Source organism: Notamacropus eugenii, chromosome 6 (assembly GCF_028372415.1).
Source record: "Notamacropus eugenii isolate mMacEug1 chromosome 6, mMacEug1.pri_v2, whole genome shotgun sequence".
NCBI lineage: Eukaryota > Metazoa > Chordata > Mammalia > Diprotodontia > Macropodidae > Notamacropus > Notamacropus eugenii.
The window spans coordinates 90270378-90291656 of NC_092877.1; the positions used below are offsets into that span (position 1 = coordinate 90270378).

The 21279-nt window shown below is 37.5% G+C and overlaps 1 protein-coding gene across 2 annotated transcripts in view; it reads right to left on the reverse strand.

The window, feature by feature from the left end:
* The window catches only part of ARAP2 (ArfGAP with RhoGAP domain, ankyrin repeat and PH domain 2), a 228206-nt gene extending 211477 nt beyond the window's left edge, over positions 1–16729 (reverse strand). For both annotated transcript variants that reach the window (XM_072620438.1, XM_072620439.1), the window contains exon 1: positions 16486–16729. The gene's annotated coding sequence lies outside the window, so the exon portion shown is untranslated. The remainder of the gene's footprint in view (positions 1–16485) is intronic.
* Between the last annotated feature and the right edge of the window lie 4550 nt (positions 16730–21279).

Genomic DNA, 21279 nt, shown 5'->3' on the forward strand with positions numbered 1-21279 from the left:
ATAAAATGAGTCTTATAAGGAAAAAAAAGGAGATGGTTAAAAAAAAAAAAAAAGGAAGATGGAAGCAAGGCCAGGTCATTGTATTCAAGTCAACAGGTCCAGATAAACATCCCAGTATACCAAAGTAACTTTTGAATTCGATGGTCAAACAACTGTCTGTGATCTTGGAAAAAACTCAGGACAATAAAAGTTCTACAGGACAGGCCTCAGAAAAACATGTCACTTTCCAAAAAGGGGAAGAAGGTAGAGTCTTCAAAACATGAACTGGCAACCTTTAACATCAATTTGGGGGTAGGACAGAAGGTAAATATAGAACACGTTATTTAAGGAATAGCTTATAAGCACCTGAAAAGGGAAGAGCTGACATGACCAGCCAGCACAGACTCATCAAGCCACAGTAGCCTAACCTCATTTTCTTTGAGGGATTTTTAGGCTGTTGAATAAGAAAAATGCCAGAAGCAGGATATACCTAGATTTCTGCAAAACCTTTTATAATTCTTGCAGTATCCTTGTAGACAGTTTAGAAAGATGTGGACAAGATAAAAATATATTTGTGTGAATTTCAAATTTATTGAAACAGTAAGATCCAAAGATCCATGATTAATCAACTTCAGCCTAGAGACATTACCATAACTCTTATCATTTCCTCATTCTATTCAACATATTTATTTAATGTTTTAGATGAAGACAAAGATGGGATATTGACAAAATTTGCAGATGTCATGAGTAGAATAATAGATAATACGTGGGGTGACAACACTGGAATCCAAAAAGATTTCCATAGTCTACAACAGTGAATTTAAGTAACAAAAATTGAAAGAAATATGCTCTAATTTTTTTTCATTTTTTTGTACCTATACGGTGGTAGAGATAAAAAAGGACACAAAGGATTTCAGTGGACAGTACCCTCAAGATGACAAGGGAAACAAAAAATCGATCCATTGCAATCTCAGGCTCCATATTAATAGAAACATTAATAGAAGTTAACGTAAGTGCTGGTATGCCCTTTCCAGGTCTGGCCACATACTGAGAATCAAGCTTAGTTTGGGGGACCCCATTTTAGAAAGTATATTAACAAGATGGAGCTTATTCAACAGAACAACTGGAATGGGAAGCAGATTTGAAACTATGCCATCCAAAGATCAGTTGAAGAAACTAAGGAAGTTTATTTAGGCTATTGAAGAGATTCAGACAGGACGTGCCTCAGAGCTGTTTTCAAACATCTGAAATACTATATTGTTGTACTGAAGGAAATTGCATTATGTTTAAAGGCAACGTAAGTAAAGAAGTAATATCAATATGTGTACTGAACTGCATAGAAGATAAGTGCTTAAAGGATAAGTCAATCCAATTACAGAGGCACTAAAATTAAAGGGAATTTGGAAAGGCTTCCTTCCTCTACAAGCCAGTGTTAAGTGAGACTTAATTTCATTAAAGAAAATCACAAGAATGAGATGACACACAAAACAGAGGAAAATGTTTCTGTCCAAACACTTTTAGCTATGAAAGAAAAAAGAGATAAACGAATGAAACCTACAACTGGGAAAAAAATATAAATGTGCATTCAAAAAATCCAAATAACCATGAAAACAGAAATAACACAAACTAAAGAGAAAAAAATGCTTTTTAGAAAAAATTAAACTGATACATCTAAAATGATACAACTAAAATTAAAAATTTTTTAAATTTAAATTTTAAATATTAAAATTAAAATGATACAACTAAAACTTCTATTAATGTTTCTATTAATGGAGCCTGAGATCACAATGGATCAGTTTTTTGTTTCCCTTGTCACACTTAACTCATCTTGAGCAAATTGTCCACTAATAAAACCACTGACTGAGGAAAATTAGATTGCCAAAATAAAAAGGAAATTCACATCAGATGATAAGGAAATGAAGAAAGTTATTACAAAATATTTTGTCCAATTGTACATCAACAAAACTAATTTAAGTGAAAGTTTTTTAAAATATATATATATAATGCCTATATTAAAAGAAAAAGAAACAGAGAATTTAAATAAATCATTAACTTAAGGTTTGCAAAGTACTTCACATATATTATCTCACTTAATCCTCACAACAACCCTGTGTTATTTACTATCCCCATTCAACAAGTGAAGAAACTGAGTTGGAGAGGTAAAGTGACCTGCTTAGGATTATAATTATCTGAGGTAGAATTTTACTATATCAGGCACCTGTTCTACATAACAAAATATATAATAAACCCACAAAAATTATCATCCTTTCTGTATCCTACCAACAATAGCCAGGGTGAATGGTTAGAAAAATAAATTCTAGTCAATATAATTAGAGAATATATATACCGTATATCAAGGAGTCCAGCTACCAACAGTCTCACAGGAATCATAAGAATATACTTGCAAAACACCTTTATTAAAAATTGTTCATGGTTGGACAGTGCAAATGCTAAAAAATGAAACTTACAAGAATAATTTATAATTTAAGTCTCTTAACAGAGTAAAAAAAGTGTTAATTCATAAAATGAAACAAAATTCCCCTGAAGATACAAAGAAAGGCCAAAACAGTCCCAGTCCTCAAGGAGCTCATTTTCTAATACAGAAAACAACATGGAAATTACTATGTACATACAAGGAAAAATGAGAGTAAAAGGGAAATACTGTCAGAGGGAAGACACTAGTATTGAGGGGGACCCAGAAGGACTCAGAAAAGGTGGCGTTTTAGCTGAAACTTGAAGGAATCCACAGAAATCAGGAGGCAGAGAAGAGAAGGGAGAGCCTTCAGGCACAGGGACACTTAAAACATACAAAGCCAGGAGGTGGTCTCACTGTTGGAAGGAAAACAGTATCACTGGATTGTAGAGTATCTGTAGGAGCCTAAAAGTGAGGAACTAGGGATGACATCCCTAAGGATCAAGCCATGATGACTGGGAAGATGAGGAGAATGGTACTAGGGCCAGGTCACAACCTAGAATACAAAGCAATAAATCATCTAAACTTTTGGTACAAAAAATAGACAAGTTAATAAATGAAACATCCATTGGGTAGACAGACCCAGAAGCAAGTGAACATAGCAGCATCACAAGGACATCATTTTACTGCTTCAAGAGCTCAATATTCCACAAAAACTGCTGGAAGAATATGAAAGCAGTCTGGGAGGAATTAGGTTTTACGAACATCTCAAAATCCATCTACAACAATAAGCTTCAACTATATACATATGTATATGATGTGAATATAAAGGATTATTATCAAGAACAAATGAGAAGAGAATGGAAGGGCATGCCTTTCACAAGCTATTGACTAAATGGGGATAGAGAAGCTAGTAAAAATTAAATATACATTTTTGATAAAGTAAAATTGAAAAGGTTTTATATATACAAAGGGGGGAGACAGAAACAATGTAGAGAGAGAGAGAAACATTTGGTGTGGGAGGGTAACTTTGTAACAGATCTCTCTTTCATAAATGTCCAATGACAAAGCCACATGAGGAAGTCATACAGCATACAAGAAAAACGGCAGTAAAGAAATGGTCAAAGTTTGTGAATAGGAAGGAAGAGAAAGAGAAAGAGGAGGAGAAACAGGAATAGGAGAAGGGGAACAAAGAGAAAATGATCAACAAGTCTTTTAAAAGCTATAAATGACTAATAAAGAAAATGCAAAAAATTAAAACTACTCTGAGATTCCACCTCACACTCAGATTGGCAAAAAATGACAAAATGTAAAATGACAAATGTCAAAAGACTTGTGGGAAGATAGGTGCATTAACGTTACTGAAGCTGAAAAATGACTCAACTCTTCTGGAAAGCAATTTGGAACTATACCCCAAAATATCACTAAACTCTTCATGCCCTTTGACCTACCAATACCACTAATACCACTATATGCCCCAAAAAGAGATCAAAGAAAGTGAAAAAAGGACTCATCTGTTCAAACATTTATATCAGTACTTTTTTTATTGTAGGAAAGAATTGGAAGTAGGCACTTATCAACTAGAAAATGCACAAATAATGGCACATAATGGAAGAGACCATTTTGACCCGAGAAACAATTAAGGGGATAGATTCAGATGTTTTCTGGTAAAACTTGAATGAATTGCTATACAGTGAAGTGACCAGAACCTAAACAACTTACACAACCACAACATGATTAAAGAAAATCAATGTTCAAAGACTCATAAATTCTAATCAATGCAATAACCACACATGACTCAGTAAAGCTGATCATAAAAGTATGAAGCCCATCTCTTGGCAGAGGTCAAAGAAGAACTGTTTTTTTGGGGGGGAGGGTGTTAAGGGGATGGGAATGCAAGGAATGGTGATGCAAGAAAAAAGGATAGAATGAAAATGAAGCATCTTTAAAATGCACAGAAGAAAACAGAAGGCCATTTAGATGTGGATATAGGCAACAAGACAGCATTAAGGCTATCATGTTAAATTTAATATAACCTTGGGGAAAAAAGTAAATCAAACTTTCATATACAATTCCCTTTTTTGTGCTTTGGATGTGGCAATGTTCATTTATGTCAAGTTCATAATTAAAAAGGAGACTAATTTGCAAAGGAACGACATTATATATATTCTCTATTTCCTTCTGATAATCAACTCGATGACCTCTGAGATTTTATGGTTTCTTACTTCCACCTTAATTTCTACTCTCTTTGTGATATTCCCTCCAAATTACTCTCTCTTCTCCCATACCCCTGGAAAATAAGTGACAACCGGCTTCCCATGTATCTCAGTGATATTATAAGAAAATCCAATACGTAGATCCCCGACCTTTCCCATTTCCAGTCACATTCACATAACACTTTTTCATTTACAAAGTGTTTTTCACAACAACCTTGTGTCCTAGGCAGTGTAGACATTATTAACTTCCCAAATATCTTATTCTTCAACTATAAAATAAAAGAGATTAACACATAGTCATTAGAGTCAATTAACAGTACCAGGGTCTCTACCTCCAAGTCTTGTATTATTTCCAATATACCAACTAATTGTTTCAAATTCTTTCAAAACCTTGCTTTCAGCTAGGAAACAACTAATCATTTATAGGGTTAAAGATATTATGATCCCTTATTGATATACCATAAGTGCCTTATATGTACAGTCCACAGTAATAGTCAGTTGGGGAGATCCTAAGAAAGGATCCCTGTCCCTCTAAGGAATCAAGTGATACGACATGTACCCAAACAACTATTTGTACAAAACCAACTATGACAAATATATGAAGCTTTTTCTTAACACACTCTGAATTGCAGAAAGGAGGGATGGCTTCCAGTTTGGCTTTTTTTTTCCGGGGGGGGGCAATTATGGGCAAAAGTTTGACAAAAATAGAGTTTCAAAAGGGGGCAGGGCAGGAAAGAAATTCTCAGACCTTAGGCGATTTTCAGACATTGGCAAGAGACAAAATCGCATGAGACAAATTGAGAGACTTCTAGTATATCAGTAAAAAAATGTAGCCAGGACAGGTGCTTTTTAATAGCTTCCCCAAGAAAATCACTTCTTTTAAGCAATGCTGATAGAACACAAGTAAGGTACCAGGAAAGGTCAGCCAAAGGTAACTGGAAGAGAAAGAAGGCTTTTCTTTGCCATTTGATCACACCATGCCACCTATGCAACCTGACTGCCTGGCTACGTTCTATAAATCCTAATTCCTCACTAACCGTATGTGGTATGGGGAATACTTTGGTGCCTAAACAAACAGCGCAGTATTTGTACAAAAGATGACATTCTTAAAACTGGTTTCAAAATTAACCCTTCCAAAGACAGTTTACTCATCCACCTTCCATTAATCAGCATCTGTCCAGATACTTGCTCAAAGTTCTTTGCCATACCATCTAAACTTTCTTAAAGCTATTAGGATCTATTTGTTTTTCTCTAACTTCAAATTGTTTCTTTTTTCACACTGCCTAAAAGTACTGAACTATTTAATTTTTATACAATGGATCTTTATCTTTAAGTGCTTTCACCATCACAATTTTATGTGAAATCCATAGCACTCCCTTGAGATAACTAAGTAAGTTCTCATTTCTGCCAGGGGCACCACCATTCTTCTAGTCTCTCAGATGTGTAGCTTCTACGTTATTCTGCACTCTTCACTCTGCCTCACCTTACATATACAATCAGTTGCCAAATCTTGCCATTTCCATCTCCACAATTCTCTTTTATCCATCCCCTTACTCTCTATACCTTAGTTCTGGACTTCTCCATTTCCTGTTCAAACTATTCCCCACTAGTGTCTCTATCACAGGTCTCTCCCTTCTCCCATCCATCCTCAACACAGAGGCCCAAGTTTATTCCCCTACTCAAGAAGCATCCGTGGCTTCTGAAGTTGTTTACAATTTGCCCTCAACCTATCTTTCTAGCCTCATTAAAACATTAGTCCCATTCCTGAATACTATGTCAAGCCACATGGACTGTCTCCTTATTTTTCACACATCCACATTCTAGGTTCCATCTTTGTGCCTTTTTATTTAACTACCCCCAATATTTGGGGTGTACTTTCTTCTCATTTATACCTCACAAAATTTCTCTTATTTTCAAAACCAAGCACCACCCTCTATAATTCTTGTCCTGAACTCAACTTGCAAATACATTATATTTATTTCACATTTATTCTTCATGTATTTTATCTGCACATACTAATACATGTACATATTTTCTCTCCAATAAAATGTAAACTCCTAGAGACCAAGAATTGCTTCATTCTCTGTTTTTATATACACAATGCCTATCAGTGTCTGAAACATAGAAAACACTTAATAAATGCTTGCTGACTGACAAACGTGATCATTTAGATACGCTGCTATGCTGAATAAGCATCAATCCTCAGAACACTTCAGTCTGAAATATGCAGCAAGATAAAACAAATTTCCTTTACATGAAGTTTAAAGGCTTTAGCACTTAAAAAAAACAACACTGTGGCTAGATAAAGAAAGGAATCTCAAATGGGTAAAATACTTATCAAATGTTTCTGAAGATTCTGATATCCAAGATACACAGGAAATTAACACAAATACATAAGACCAGGTGCCACTGTCTAATGAATAAGTGCTAAAATAGAATTTAAAAAAAAAACATTAAGCGTTCTCTATGTGTCACAGTTTTAAGTGTTGGAAAAACAAAGAGAAAAACAATATAGTCATCCGTCTCAAAGAGCTCACATTCAAATTGAGTAAATGAAGATTTACTTCAGCTGTCATGGAAATGCCCAATGGTCCAAAGCTTCTCAGTGTGCAGCAACATAGATGATAACTAAATGGTTCTCAGAACACAGTCACTGATGGTCCTCCACTTGATCAGAAAGAATGTAGTTTTCAACTCCCCCCTCATCAAAGCAACATGAGAAGCCACATCTATATGTATCCAAAGGCCCAAAGGGGCCCAGAACCAGAAATGACTGGGAAGGCAATATCATGACAGGATACCTTCAGACTTGAGTTGGGTAAGGGTGGTTGTGAAAAAGAATGCTGCACCCAGTTGGGTGGCTGGGCCTTCTTATTAAAGAACAACTAATTTTCAAAAGAAAACTTCTAAATTTTTAAAGATTGCTCCAAATTTCTAATAAGAGAAATATAAACCAAGACAATTCTGAAGCTTCACTTCACATACATCAAACTGGCAAAGATGACAAAACAAGGAACTAAGTCAACGTTAGAGGGTTGGACAGTTTACAGCAAGACTGGTATACTAATATGCTATTGGTGGAACTATGAATTAGTTCAACCATTCTGGAAAGCAATTTAAAATCATGCTTAAAAATAGTGACTAAAATGTTCACACCCTTTAACCCTGTGATTTCATTACTAGATATATTCCTGTAACAGAATGGATGATAAAGTCCAATATATGTCAAAATACTTTAGCAGCAATTTTAATAGCAAAGAAGCATTTGCCAGTCAATTGGGAAACAGTGAGTTACAATGTGGTACATAAGCATAATGGCTATTACTGCTCCATAAGAAATGATGAAAATGAAGAAATCAGAAAATTGCAGAAAAACTAATACAAACCAACACAATAAAGTCAGCAGAACAAGGAAAAAATCTACATAATGACAATATTGTATATGAAACGATAAAATGAAACTGGATACTCCATCATTTTAATGAAACTTTTTTGCCCCTGAAAAGAAGTTGATAAAAGGTGCTTCCTTTTTTTATTTGCTGAGGTGAAGAAACTGTGGGTATAGAATATTATCTATACTATCAATAACTGTTGATGTTTTAGTGGGTTTTGCTAATTTTAATTTTTTATATTTGATTTTAAATTTATTTCTTTTAACATCTGTATGACAGAAGATGACTCACTGGGTAGAAGAACTAATCAGAAATAAACACCACGTAAAATAAAAAGCAGCAATAAAAAGAATTGTTTTTTAAGAGTCAGGAAGAAATTAGTATCCAACTGGGAGCCAACACTACATGACTGGTCCACTGCTTTTCTCTTCTCTGCCTCTGGAGAATTGGAACTAGAACAAGAAGGTATTGATAGGCTCAGACCTGCATCATTGGAGAGTACTTACACAGATGAAATTATTGATATTTGCAAGTACTGATGTACCAAAGGATATAGGGTGGTGTTGGAGCACGTATTTCTGCCTCGACACCTTTCAATCATGTCAGTCTCTTGCCCACTGATCAGAAATATCATACTTGATCATTAGACTGAGAGATCTTTGATAGCACGAATTGGGAATTTTTTTGCCTTTCTGTGTATCCCAGTGCTTAGCTCCATGCCTGGCTAACAGTAGTCATTTAATCAATGTAAGTTAACTGCCTAACTGATCTTTTCACCTTACCTGTCCCCCATGTCTTAGCACCCAATCTAACTTCAGTTATGAGTCTTTCCCATACTATCACAGTCTCCATCGATCAATCTATTGTCCAATTGCCTCTGCTGTTTGGAGTTACCAACCAATTTGTACTTTATGTCTTCTGTGGTTCTATAATAGATTTCTGTTGACTTCCTATTTCTAATTGATCCATAACTGCCTATGATCAGTCCTTTTTTATTCTCAAAGTACCTTAAGTATATGGTATTTGCTAAAAAATAATATTTTTACACAGACTTGTGTGACCAGAAAGACTGGCAAGAAATATGTCCATGCTGCCAACGAATAGGGGAATGTACTTTCAGGAATATTAGAGAATTGAAAGACAAAAAAAAAAATGATCTGGATACAAGATTTTGCCACATGGTCCAAGAGGAAAGGATACTTTTAAGAAAAAAAGGTCAAATTTGAGTGAGTTTTCTTTATCAGTGGTCACACTGAAAAAAGTAGTTTTGTTAAAATCTCACTCTCAGAATTTAAGATTTTGCATCTACCTCTTATTCATTCGGTAAAAGGCAAAGTTGCCACTCTGCCTTCACTCATTCTGAAAAGTCCTTATTAAAAGTAGATAATATTTAGGTTCAGATACTATCTCAACAATCAAGTGCTGATCGTATCATCAGCTTTAATAAGCTTTCATCTCTTTCATGATTCTTGCCAAAGCAGTCCATCTGGTTTTTGAACTAATTGACTAGGGTTAGAAAATGCATTTTAAATCCTGGACTGGAAGATCTTTGAAGTAAGGGCTTTAATCATTTGGTAATTAGAAGAGTTCAACTTTTTGAGTCCCCATGAAAGCAGAAATGGTAGAGATATAGAAAGTAGTGGGTCAATTCCTAGGTTGAATGAGGTTGAGAAGCCACTCATATAACAGTTGGGGTTGCTGAGGATGTAGTAGCACACAAACCTGACTTCTAGCTACATGCTCATGTATAGTGCTAATGTAAGTCACTGGACTACAGTCATGAAACTGCTACATTTCATTCTAAGAGTGACCAGCACATAAATTTTAACATCCAGTCAGGTCAGTTTAGAAAGTACAGAGTCTGGGTTTACAAACAGAAACCAGAGATAATTGTTTAAAAGTGTTCCAGGACTCAAAATCCTTCATTCCACTGAATTTTGGGACTAAGATTTGGGTCTGTGTAGGACCAGTTTAGCTGCAGAACACTCTTTACTTTTCCACTTATAAATAGTAACCTTGACTTCAATACTAATTTTGTGATTAGGTCCTTTCAGATTGGTTCAACTGCTCTGATGATTTCTGTGATTTGCTATGATAACAATCATTTCAAAAGATCTTCAGCAAACTTAAAAATCCACTTATACATTCAAGATTGGTTAAAAAAATGGTTAGGATTTGGCCCAGATGACAATCCTTGGGTTCCGCTGCAGATATTGTCAGACTCAGTTGATTTGGTAGTTGGATCTGTGGATTTTCTTTTTCCTCTTTCTCTTTCATTCTTTTTTTATAAGGGATGACTCTCTGTAAAGGAATATATACCTAAAGAAATAGAGTGATAAAAAAGCAAAATATCCATTTTTTAAGGCTTATACCTATGACTTACTGCCCATCTAATGGCATAGAAAACAGGGATGAAGAATGAAGAATACATTTTAAGAGCTGAAAGAGACCTCTGCAGACAACTAGTCCCAATATTCAGATTCGACTTGAGGCCTTCCAACCGGAGAAATCCATGAAGCATACCGCTCTAATTCTGGACAGCTTTGAGGAAGCTTTTCCTGACTTCCACTTATTCCAGGGGTGGGGAACCTGAGGCCTTGAAGCCACAAGTAGCCCTCTAGGTCCTCAAGCGCAGCCCTTTGACTGAATCCAAACTTCACAGAACAAATCCCCTTAATAAAAGAATATGTTCTGTAACATATGTTCAGATCTTTCTGACTTTACTTCCCCATTGGGTTCTGCGAAGAGTTTCTGTTATTACTGCTTGTTTTCTTTTGTGTTGCTATTTTTTTTTTAATTCCCAAGGTAGAATATATGGATGGAATAGTAGAAAAAGCTTTAGATATGCAAAGGGTTCTCTCAGCCAAGTAACCTCAAATAAGTCTGAATTTTCATCTGTAAAAAAAAAAAAGCACTGAATGTGAAGATCTCTAAGATAACCTTCTAACATCAAATCTCTGATCCTATGACTATATAGATTGATAGAGGACTATATATACATGAGTGTATTTATTTATTTGTATATATGCTAATGTTTGTGGTACTGTCCCCCTCCAGCAAAACCTGAGACTTTGGTGAAGGAAAAAAGACCTATGCATAAGAAAGAAATACAAGACAGTATAAAATAAATATTATAAGCAAAGTATTTGAAACATACAGAGAGATCATTTCTGCCTATGAATGATCATGAGAGGCTTTCCAAAGGTGGAGAATGGAGTGGGGAAGAAAACAGGGCATCAGCAGAAACTAAGCAAAGCACACAGAGGTTTTATAGGGTAGGTAAAGTATACCAGTTTGGCTAGACTATGGGGCTGGCATAGAAAAGAAGCGATAAGACTAAAAATGTGGGAACTTTGAATACCAAGCTAAGCACTAAGGACTCTCTGGTGGTCAGAGGGAGTCACTGAGAGTTTCGAAGGAAAAGACACCTGCTGCTATGAATTTAGGATTAGTTGGGCAGCAGTGAATGGATGTTTGAGGGGTTGGAGGCAAGGAGACCAGTTAAGAAGCCATTAGGAGTCACTGTTGCTAAGAAGTAAATTAAATACAAATTTGTATTTGTGATACCGTCTTTGTCCAGATTAAATATGTCATATTGGTCTATAGGTACTAAAAACAGCATACTTGTTTTCATCAATAAAAATAAAATAATTCCATAAAGGACTCTATAAAACCCCAACACGGTATAGAAGTGACTATAGGCTCTCCAAGGTTATGTCCTCCATTCACACCACAATCATCCTGGACGACAGCCCTCACCTCTCTGCCATAGATAGCTTCCTAATTGGTTTCTAGTGTCCTCTTACCCCTAATCTACACAGTTGGCAAATTCCTAAATATTCCTAAAGAATTTCTGGTCGGACAACATTGTTTCCCTGTTCAACAAGCTTCAGACCTTTCCTTTATAATAAGAACTCTTCTTTTTGGCATTGAGAGACTTTTATGATCTTGCTCTAGCATCATTTTATATATCACTCACACTCATACACTGTACGCTCCAGCTAAGTCAGTCGTCTTGTTTGTATTCTCCATGCAAGACTCCCATCTCTCCATCTCCATATCTTTACGTAGGTTGTATCTGAATACAACTGCCTCTTGGAACCTTCAAGGCTTAGCTCAAGTACACCTCTCCTAATCATTACTGTCATCCTACTCCACACACACCCCCAAAATCCACTGGATACTTTAAATATATTCTCTAATTATTTATCTGCCAACTTGTTATATCTTCCCTCTCCCAATACAACGTAGACTCCTTGGGAACAAAACTACTTTTGCACACCAAGCATCATGCTTGGCACATAGTAGGCACTTTGTCAGTAGACTCCAAGCTCTAAGCAGTGGGAAGGTCACAACTTCTCTCAGCATCAGTTTCCTCTTCTGTAAAATGGCATTAGTAATATGTGCAATCTGTAGTTGAGAGGCTTGGTTGTGAGTAAAGTCCTCTGCAAAACTTAAAAAGTAAAACTTAACAGTGAATTTCTACTGTTCTATAGGTTCACATCACACTGTAAGGATGTATTATTTGATACTTTTCTCCTACTGACAAGTTCTTTTATTTTGAGGTTACTTTCAAAGACTCAAATGGATCTGTGCTCTCATTGATTCAAAAGTTCCCTCCAATGAGGCAGATCACAAGCCATCCACGCCTGCCCAACCTGTGATGGCTGTCTATGTTTTCCAAAAGTTTGTTACCGAGGCTGCACCCAATGTGCTGGAGAGCTTCCTTGCTTTCCCCTGACATCAAGAGAAAAACAATGGAACACTTGGGCTAAGTACTAGTCATCCCTTGTTCTTAACACATCTTCTTTTCCTGACACACAATTCCATGATGATATATCCAGTAGAGGTTACCTAGGATTATCCCTCTGCTTCAAACATTGCATACTCTTCTCCCTCCAAACTTTTCATGGTGTTTTTCCCTTGGCCTAGAAAGTCCTCCCTACCTGCTCCCTGACTGACATCTCCTACTCATTCTTTAAAACTCAAACTAAATTCTACCTCCCCCATGCATATCAAATTCTCCCATTTTCCCTTCAAAATGCATATAACACTTTATTTAACAATCCTGGGAATGTTCAGTATGAATTATTTTATATCCTAACTACTTGCACTGCCCTTTTTTCTCTAACGAACTTTTAAATTTCATGAGGGCACGGATTCAATCGTATCTAAACAGAATGTTCCTCAGCATCCAGAATTGGATTCCAGATAGAGTGGGCATCTTGTATATACCTATTTCTGTACAGACTGTCTCTCCCATTAAAATGTAAGCATCTTGAGGGCAGGGATAGTTTCTTGGCTTTTTCTCTGTATCCCACAGAGTAAGTTTTCAATAAATACTTATTGCTTTATTGATTACAACAGAAACTACTACATTCATAGATCTGGATCTAATCACTGAACCAGCCCTTCTGCGAAGTACTGAATGCTTGCACATATCCTATATAAACTCCCTAATGTAGTTTCTTCAAAGGGCACTAAATTTTGTGTCTGCTTTATTTTTAAGATTCATGTCAATTAGAAGCAATTTACTGCTCTGAAGTTCAAATATCTTTTTTTGTTGTTAAAGTTTAAAATTTCTATTACTTTCCAGTGATGGGTTTCATGGCCAATAGTATTGACTGACTTGAGTAACCTCAACCCTCTTGAGTGCCTCTACCTTCTTCCAACTTAATCAGCATTGTCAATCTGGCGTTTATGAATCAACTTATAATCATTTATCTGACAGAAGCATCAGTAATAATGTGAGAATTTTTTTTCCATTTACAAGTACTTGGCCTCTTTAAATTTAATCTTTTGCATCAATCTGCATGATATGCATATATATATATATGTACACACATATGTGTATGAACTTTTTTGGGTATTTAAATTTCTAAAAATTATTTATCTCTCCATACTGCTTCATTGTTAATGTCTTAGACTAAAATATTACTAAACTACAAACACATACCTCTCTCAGAAAGGACTTCAAAGGGAAAAGAGATTCTGATCTACTCCCTGGGATCAGATAATCACTCATACTGTGTACTGAGAGAAATCGGATGCTGAACGTTGACAGTCAATGACAAGGAAAAGAGTCAAGAAATTCACTTAGGACCCAAACTCAATTTCTTCTTGTGAATATGTACATCAAGTTCTAAATACTCTCTGATTGCCATCAAGGATTAGAGGGCTAGGGGGGTGGAAGGAGAGATGAAGAAAGAATAACATAATGGTTTCAGCATCATTTTAATTAGCAAGATAGAGAAATGGGATGCCTTTTCCACAAATACAGATTTAATCTGGATAAAGATGAAAATAACTAGAATGATGCACAGAATAATTTCAGATTTTCCTTGGAAAAAAAGAAAAGGTGCATAATCTCACTTCAAGACTTACTGGATGAACCTGAGTTTCATGTTATTATTACATACAATTACAAGATTTGGCCATCTTAGTAATAACCAGAAGGAAAATTCCCCCACCGCCCTACAAAACTATCAAGGGAAGAAATGCCTAATAGTTATAAGAGGGTGGTTCAAGCAATAAATATAATTTTAAATCTGTCTCTTTTATTAGCATCTTTGATCAAGATTACTTTCAAAACTGGTGTTCACTAGTTCTCTGTATGGAAATGTTACCATTGCTTCAACTTATTCCTGTTTATAAATATATATCATTATAAAGTCCCTTTGAGCAAGGGTCATATACAGGAAATTTTATATTAATGAAAACTCAGAAATAGTCACATCACCTTAAAGGAAACAGTCTCCCAGCTTCAAGCCATAGATCAGGGCCTTGGACTACCCTAATTCCATGTACTTAGCCGAGCGCCTGCCACATAAGAAGCACTTAATAAATGTTTATTGACTGTTGGCAGACTAATGGAAATGTTGAGTTCATCATACTACTTTCTTCAAGTTCAAAACTTCATCTACAGTAGCTCAAAAATCATTTTTCAGAAACTTATTCAATGCTTAGTATAGAAACTGATAGTCATTAAGGGAAAAAAAATTATTAGATTATTTAACTACCATCAGCATAACCATTCAATGTTGGCCAACTCATATTAAATCTGACAAGTCTCTGGAGGAAGTAGAAAAATACAAACATGTATACACACCCACATAAATAAGTTTTAAAGAGTCATTCAATTTACCCCCTAGCTATGTTTTAGTTTAAATAAATCCTTGTTGAGTACCACAAGCCAAGGTTTTAACGCTTCAAATTTAAGATCCATGTTAAATTGTGTATAAGTGTATTCAGTGTGTAAAAAAAGAACTGGAAATATCTGCTTCCACACCAGTAGATTTTTATCCTACTTTCACGACCCACTTTTTAAACATTATGAAATAGCCTATTTTCTTCTCCAATTTTTGCCCTCAATGTGTTTCTCCAGTGAGTTCATGAAGGTCAAGTAAATACGTATTGGTATTCTCTTCTTATTTTAAACAAAATTAAACGAACTTCCTTTTAGAAAAAAGCATGACCTCAAGCTTCCAAGTACTCCTGGGCACTGTTCAATAAGCCAGTGTGGGCACAAAGTGCTTAAGTGGGGGGGGAAAATCAATTCTGACCTTGTAAGTACAGTACTATAATTAGGAATTATAAGAACATCAAACGTAAAGTACAAAATGGCTTATTTTTAAATACAAATCCATTTCTTTCTCTCCAGACCTGGATCTCAACAACTGACTTCAAGGGCAATTCTCTGAGTGAGGCTGCAACATCCAAGTGAAACTGACAACTTCAGGATTACCTTACACAACCTCCATCGTTTTCTTACATTGTTTTCCTTATCAAAGGCCTTCTATTTCACTATGTAACAAAATAGAACTTACAACCCAAAGTAAAAAAAAAAGATCACAGAAAAATGTTTTAAATACCTATAAAGGAAAAAAAAAAACAATCCGAAATTAAACAAATCCTAATATTACCAGAATATGAACAACTGTATTTCAAAGTCTTCATGGCAAGAGATTGCCCGAAATCTGTAAAACACACTATTTTCCTGTACATAATATTACTTTCATGCAAGTGAAGGTCAAACTCCTGTAATTAGAGATAATTAACCGGGCCTTTTTACGAGGATACAGTGTAACCTAACAAGCTGGGAGCTGTCGGGCGCAGGAGTCAAGCAAACCCAAGGCATTATTTGCACGCCGTAAATAACTACTTTATTCCTGCAGCTCAGTGAACGCAGACCCTTTGGGAGACAAGCCGGGTTTTCTCTTTTTTAAATAAGAGGCCTGTGGAGACGGCTTGTCCCCCTCCACAAATCCCAGCAGCAGAGGGAGTTCCCAGCCCTGGGTCAGTTTCTGCGGCTGATTTCCCTGAAGACGCCCACGCCAAGAAGCCCAATGAAAGGGGCAGGGACCCCAGCCAAGCACGCTTCGCTCTAGAAAATGACGGAGGAAAAGTTGTTCGGTTTACTGTTTTTTAAATCCCCACCACCTTAGAGCAAGAAACTCGGCGCGGCCCGGGATCTCCAAGCACTTACTCAGGACTGGACGCACCGGCAGCCGGACGGGCACCGAGGTGCCGGCGGCCGGGGGGCTCCGCTGCCTTCCTCTTCCTCCTCCTGCTGCGGGCGGACGGGCGGGCGCGTGCGGCGCTGTCAGAGCCCGGCCTGGGGCCGGGGCCGCGCGCACCTGAGCAGCACCTGGGAGAGGTGGCGGGCAGGAGAGCGAGCGAGTGAGCGAGCCAGCGAGCGAGCGATCAGGCGGCGCAACCCCGGAAGAGCCGCGCCCCCGGCGCCCAGCTCCCATGCCCAGGTGTCTCCGCCTCCTCCTCCTCCTCCCTCCTCCTCCTGCCACCCTCCGCAGCTTCTGCTCAGGCTTCACCCAGCCGAGCGCCGCGGGGGAGGGAAGCTCCGGAGCCGGGAAAGCCGCGCGCGTCGGCGGAGGCGCGCTGTGGAGCCCCGGCTCACCCGCGGGGGCGGCCGGCCCGCGGTCCCCGCTCCGCCGCCTGCTAGAGCGGCTGACTCAGTGCCCGCTCCACCTTTCAGGGTCCCGCTGCCCTTCTCAGTCCTCACCTCGGGCGCCGCCCGGCTCCCACGCCGCCCGTCTTTGAGGGGACCCCGGGGGGAGCAGCCCCCCACCCACTGACCCAGCCAGGGGCTCTGCCACCGAGCGCAGGGGGCGCCCATGGGCTGCCAGGGTAAAAAGTCACGTTAACTCTTAGCCAGACAGCGTGGGAGGGTGAGCAATACGGACCATCTTTTCCAACTCATTTGTTTGGTTTTTTGGTTATTTTTAATTCAAATAATGATTTGTATATTTTAAAATCTAACCTTTCCCCTGCCCCCTGGAAGGACGGAAGGAACGAAGGAAGAAAGGAAGGAAGGAAGGGAGGGAGGGAGGAATGGAAGGAGGAGGGGAGGGAGAATAGAAGGAAAAAGAAAGTGAAGGAAGCGAGGGAGGGGGAAAAGGAAAAAGAAAGGAGCAAGGAAAACAAAAAGGCAGAAAGGAAAGAAGGGAGGGGGGATGGATCCTTCATAAATAGTCCCGAAAACCAAGTTCTCCCATTGGCCGTGCGGGAAAATCTACGTCTGAACCTGGGTTTTAAGTTGGTCACCTCTGGCAGGGGCCTGGAATGTTTCTCCTTTAGTCTTCTGGATTTATGGTTTATCACTGCCTTGATCAAAAGTACTAGTCTTTCAAAGCTGTTTTTTTCTCAGTGATGTTCTGCCTGCTTCACTGTGCATCCATTCATAGAGGTCTTTCCAGCGATACAGCAGAGGTATCAAACAGGTCAGAGAACACAGCCCACAACATTCCCAAGTACAGCCAGAAATAGATTAAGATATAATTGGGAAATGTTCAACAAAAATACAATAAAACATAGAAAATGTTAATAAGGATTTTTCTGTCTAGGTATGATTTAGTTCCCCTCCCACCATTTCTATTTGAGTTTGACTCTGACTAGAAATATGTTTTGTCAACTGATTGTTGATAGCTTGGAATTCTTCCTTCCTGTTCATATATTTTAACCCCATTTATTTTGCAAATGTGGAAACTGAGCCCCAGACAACTGAAATGGCCTTGCTAAGAACACACCAGGTGGTAAATGGCTGAGTCAGGATTGAAACCCACTTCTTCTGATTCAAGATGGCATGGGCTTTCCATTACATCATGCTGCATTTCTAAATTCCTGAAACTTCCCCTTTCTTGGCTTTTCTCACAAGCTGGTTTAATGCAAAGGTCAACTGAAAAATTAAAGCAGTTTAAGGGTTTGTTTTTTTTTTTTTTAAGTTTTAATGTCCCTCATAGCTCTAAATCTCTGCTATAAGATTTGCACTGAGATTGTATTTCCTTAAAAGATGTAGTAGTCTTGGTAGAGACAGCCAGGAAGGACTTCTAAAGCAATCATGATCTTTTACAATTCTCGATTGTGTAGAGCTGACCATGTGTAGGTGGTAAAAGGAAGTCCCTGTTTAGCGTGAAAGTATTCCTCCTACCCAAAATTTACCACTGAAGAGTCAGAATGCCCACAGTTTCCACCCTGGTCACCCATATGCTTTAACAAAAGAAAAGACTTCACAATTCTTCAGAAACTAACTCAAGAAAGGTCACTAATGACCGAATCACCTGGCCTTCTCTACATTTTCCAAAATCTTTCTCCCACATTTGATGCTAACCACCCATAACTTTCTCAAAACCAGACCTCTTTGGCCCAGTTTTCCTTCTCTTTCTCTGACCTCTGTTTAATGACTCTGAATTGAACAACCCTCCGGTTACCCTCATGCTATCAGCTTCCAGAAGCTCATACATTCCCATAGCTTCAGGTTGCCAAGTCTAAATGTCCAGTTTCTCCACTGACCTTCAACCATCTCCATCGGTCTGATGAGTATTTTCACTTGAAGTTGAGACAGTTTCTCGAACTAAACATTTCAAAGAACTAAACTCATCTGCACTACTCAATGTATATGTGTAGATATATTAAGTTAATCTTAGAAGGATAGATAGTATTTCTGTTAGTAGAATGGAAGGGTTAGGATGTTGCAGGTAGGATGCATAAAATGATCAATCATTTGAATGCAGCAGTGAGTATGTATCCCAGGAGAATGAACATAGGGTGAGAGAGGATGACATAGGTTAAGGATTGAGAGTGATATATAGGAGTGCATACATATATACATATACACATGCACTTACATACGTATGTGAATCGGATCTCAGTCTGATGGGTATTCATTGTGATAATCTGTCACAATGTTCATATCCATCTGTATCTCTCACTACACTTCCATATACCACTCTCAAACCTTAACCTATATCCTAATCTCTCATCCTATATTGATCCTCCTGCAATACATACTTATTTCTGCCTCTGGATGATTATTTATTTTACCTCCTACCTGCAACATCCTAACCCTTCCTGCCTACTAATAAAAGTACTATCCATACTTCAAGGGCTAACTCAACTCCTACCTTCTCTATAGAGCCTTCCCCGACTGTCCTAGTTGAAATGAATTTTCCTTTCTCTTACTTCCTATAAGCCCTTAAACGCTAATTATCACACAAGATAGCGCTTGATAGCATAGTGACTAAAACTGTTCAAAATATTATTTTTGGACATTCAGTGAGAACAAAATAGGTATTTGTTGTACTCCCTGGAGATCCCAGCATTTATGTGATCCAGCCTGCTTTATGAGACTTAAAAGAAGTTAAGGTTTATAAAGAACTCAGGGAAAGCTATTGTATAGAGTAGATGTATCCATTGCACCTTCTACAAAAGACTCATAATGGCTTTAACTCTTAGGATCTTTGGCATATAATAAATCTAAGAGTAAAATTAAAATCTATTCTGTTGTTTGTATATAACTTGGCTTATGCCCCCTACTAGTGTATAAACTCTATTAAGGCTGCTTTTTGCTCTGAGATTCTGTAATTCTGGGTATCCCCCCACATTGCCTTGCACGGTAACCTGTATGTAGAAGATAATAAATAACTATTGAGTGAATTACAGGTGGGTTTCTATGATTCTTCATGGAACATGTTCCTTCGTATTAAGCTAATTGCTTTGGGAGGTATATTAACTCTTTCAGGTCACTAGTGTACCATTTACTCTACAGTTATAAGACAGAAATAGCATCATTTTAAAATACCCAGTCAACTCAATTATCCACTCTAATGAACAGGAACAGAAGATGAAATGCATTCGTTGACTCTCAAGTTTTTGCTTTTTATTCCTCCATGTGTGCTTGTGGACTTTAGTTTATAAAACATCATAAAATTCATTTTCCAAGTTGCATCTTGAGAGGGAAAATATTATAACTCCAAACATCCTTTTCATCCTTCTTTAGAAAGCCACACACACAAAGGATAATTCAATACAAGTGAGAGACAGAAGATAAAAAAGAAAGAAAAAGGAAGAGAGGGAGGGGAAGAAAGGAAGAAAAAACAGGATTAGGAAATGGCTAAATTTTTAATTAAAGCACAAAAGCAAGAACTAGAAATAAATTGCTTGGAAAGCAATAAAATAAAATGGGTAAAACATTAAATTGGTCTCTGGAATGTGCACAAATATTTCACTTCATATGCAATTGTACTTTGTTTAATTATACACATTTGAGAAGAAATAGTCTTGTGTTCAAGCTTATAAGTAAGTAGAGTAAAAATTGTTTCTCATTTTATATTTGTGGGTTCTGAGTTCACACTGTAACTTGTGTAAACAAAGTGTACTTGGGGTTAAGTTTTTGTGTAAGTTTTCATCTTTTGTCCAAGTTCAATAAATTTATTTTGCTTAAGAGAAGGAAGTAACTCAGACGAGTTTCTTGGAGGAGAAAAGGTGGTAAAGAATATTTGGGGTGTTCCATAAAGGTTTTCTCATCATATTGAAGACTTTAACCAAGTTACTTCCTGTTCACATAACGGCGCCCAAGACTGATGTCTACCTGACAGCATCTTTGTCATTGGTTTTAAGTACTGTTCGTACCTTTGGTTTGTGACTTCAAGGTCTGTTGATTTCCCTTTATTTCCTGAAATGAACCACTGTTCTTAGCACTAGGCCTAGAAGACGTGTTGCAAGTTTTTTTTTATGCATAATATTCAATGCTTACTTTTTTTTTAAAAAAAGGACATTTATCTCCAACTTGATCTTCTTTTATAAAATATGACTTATCTGTGTCAGTTATTCAGAGCTGCAGGTGCAGCCTTCAAAGAACACAAAGCACACTTTTGCATTTCCTTCACTAGCCATGACTTTGGTAAGCATCCTGTACGATGGTTTTGTATTTTTTCCTGTGGAAACTCTCAAACCCAAACGAATTCTGCTTCAGTCTTATTTAGCA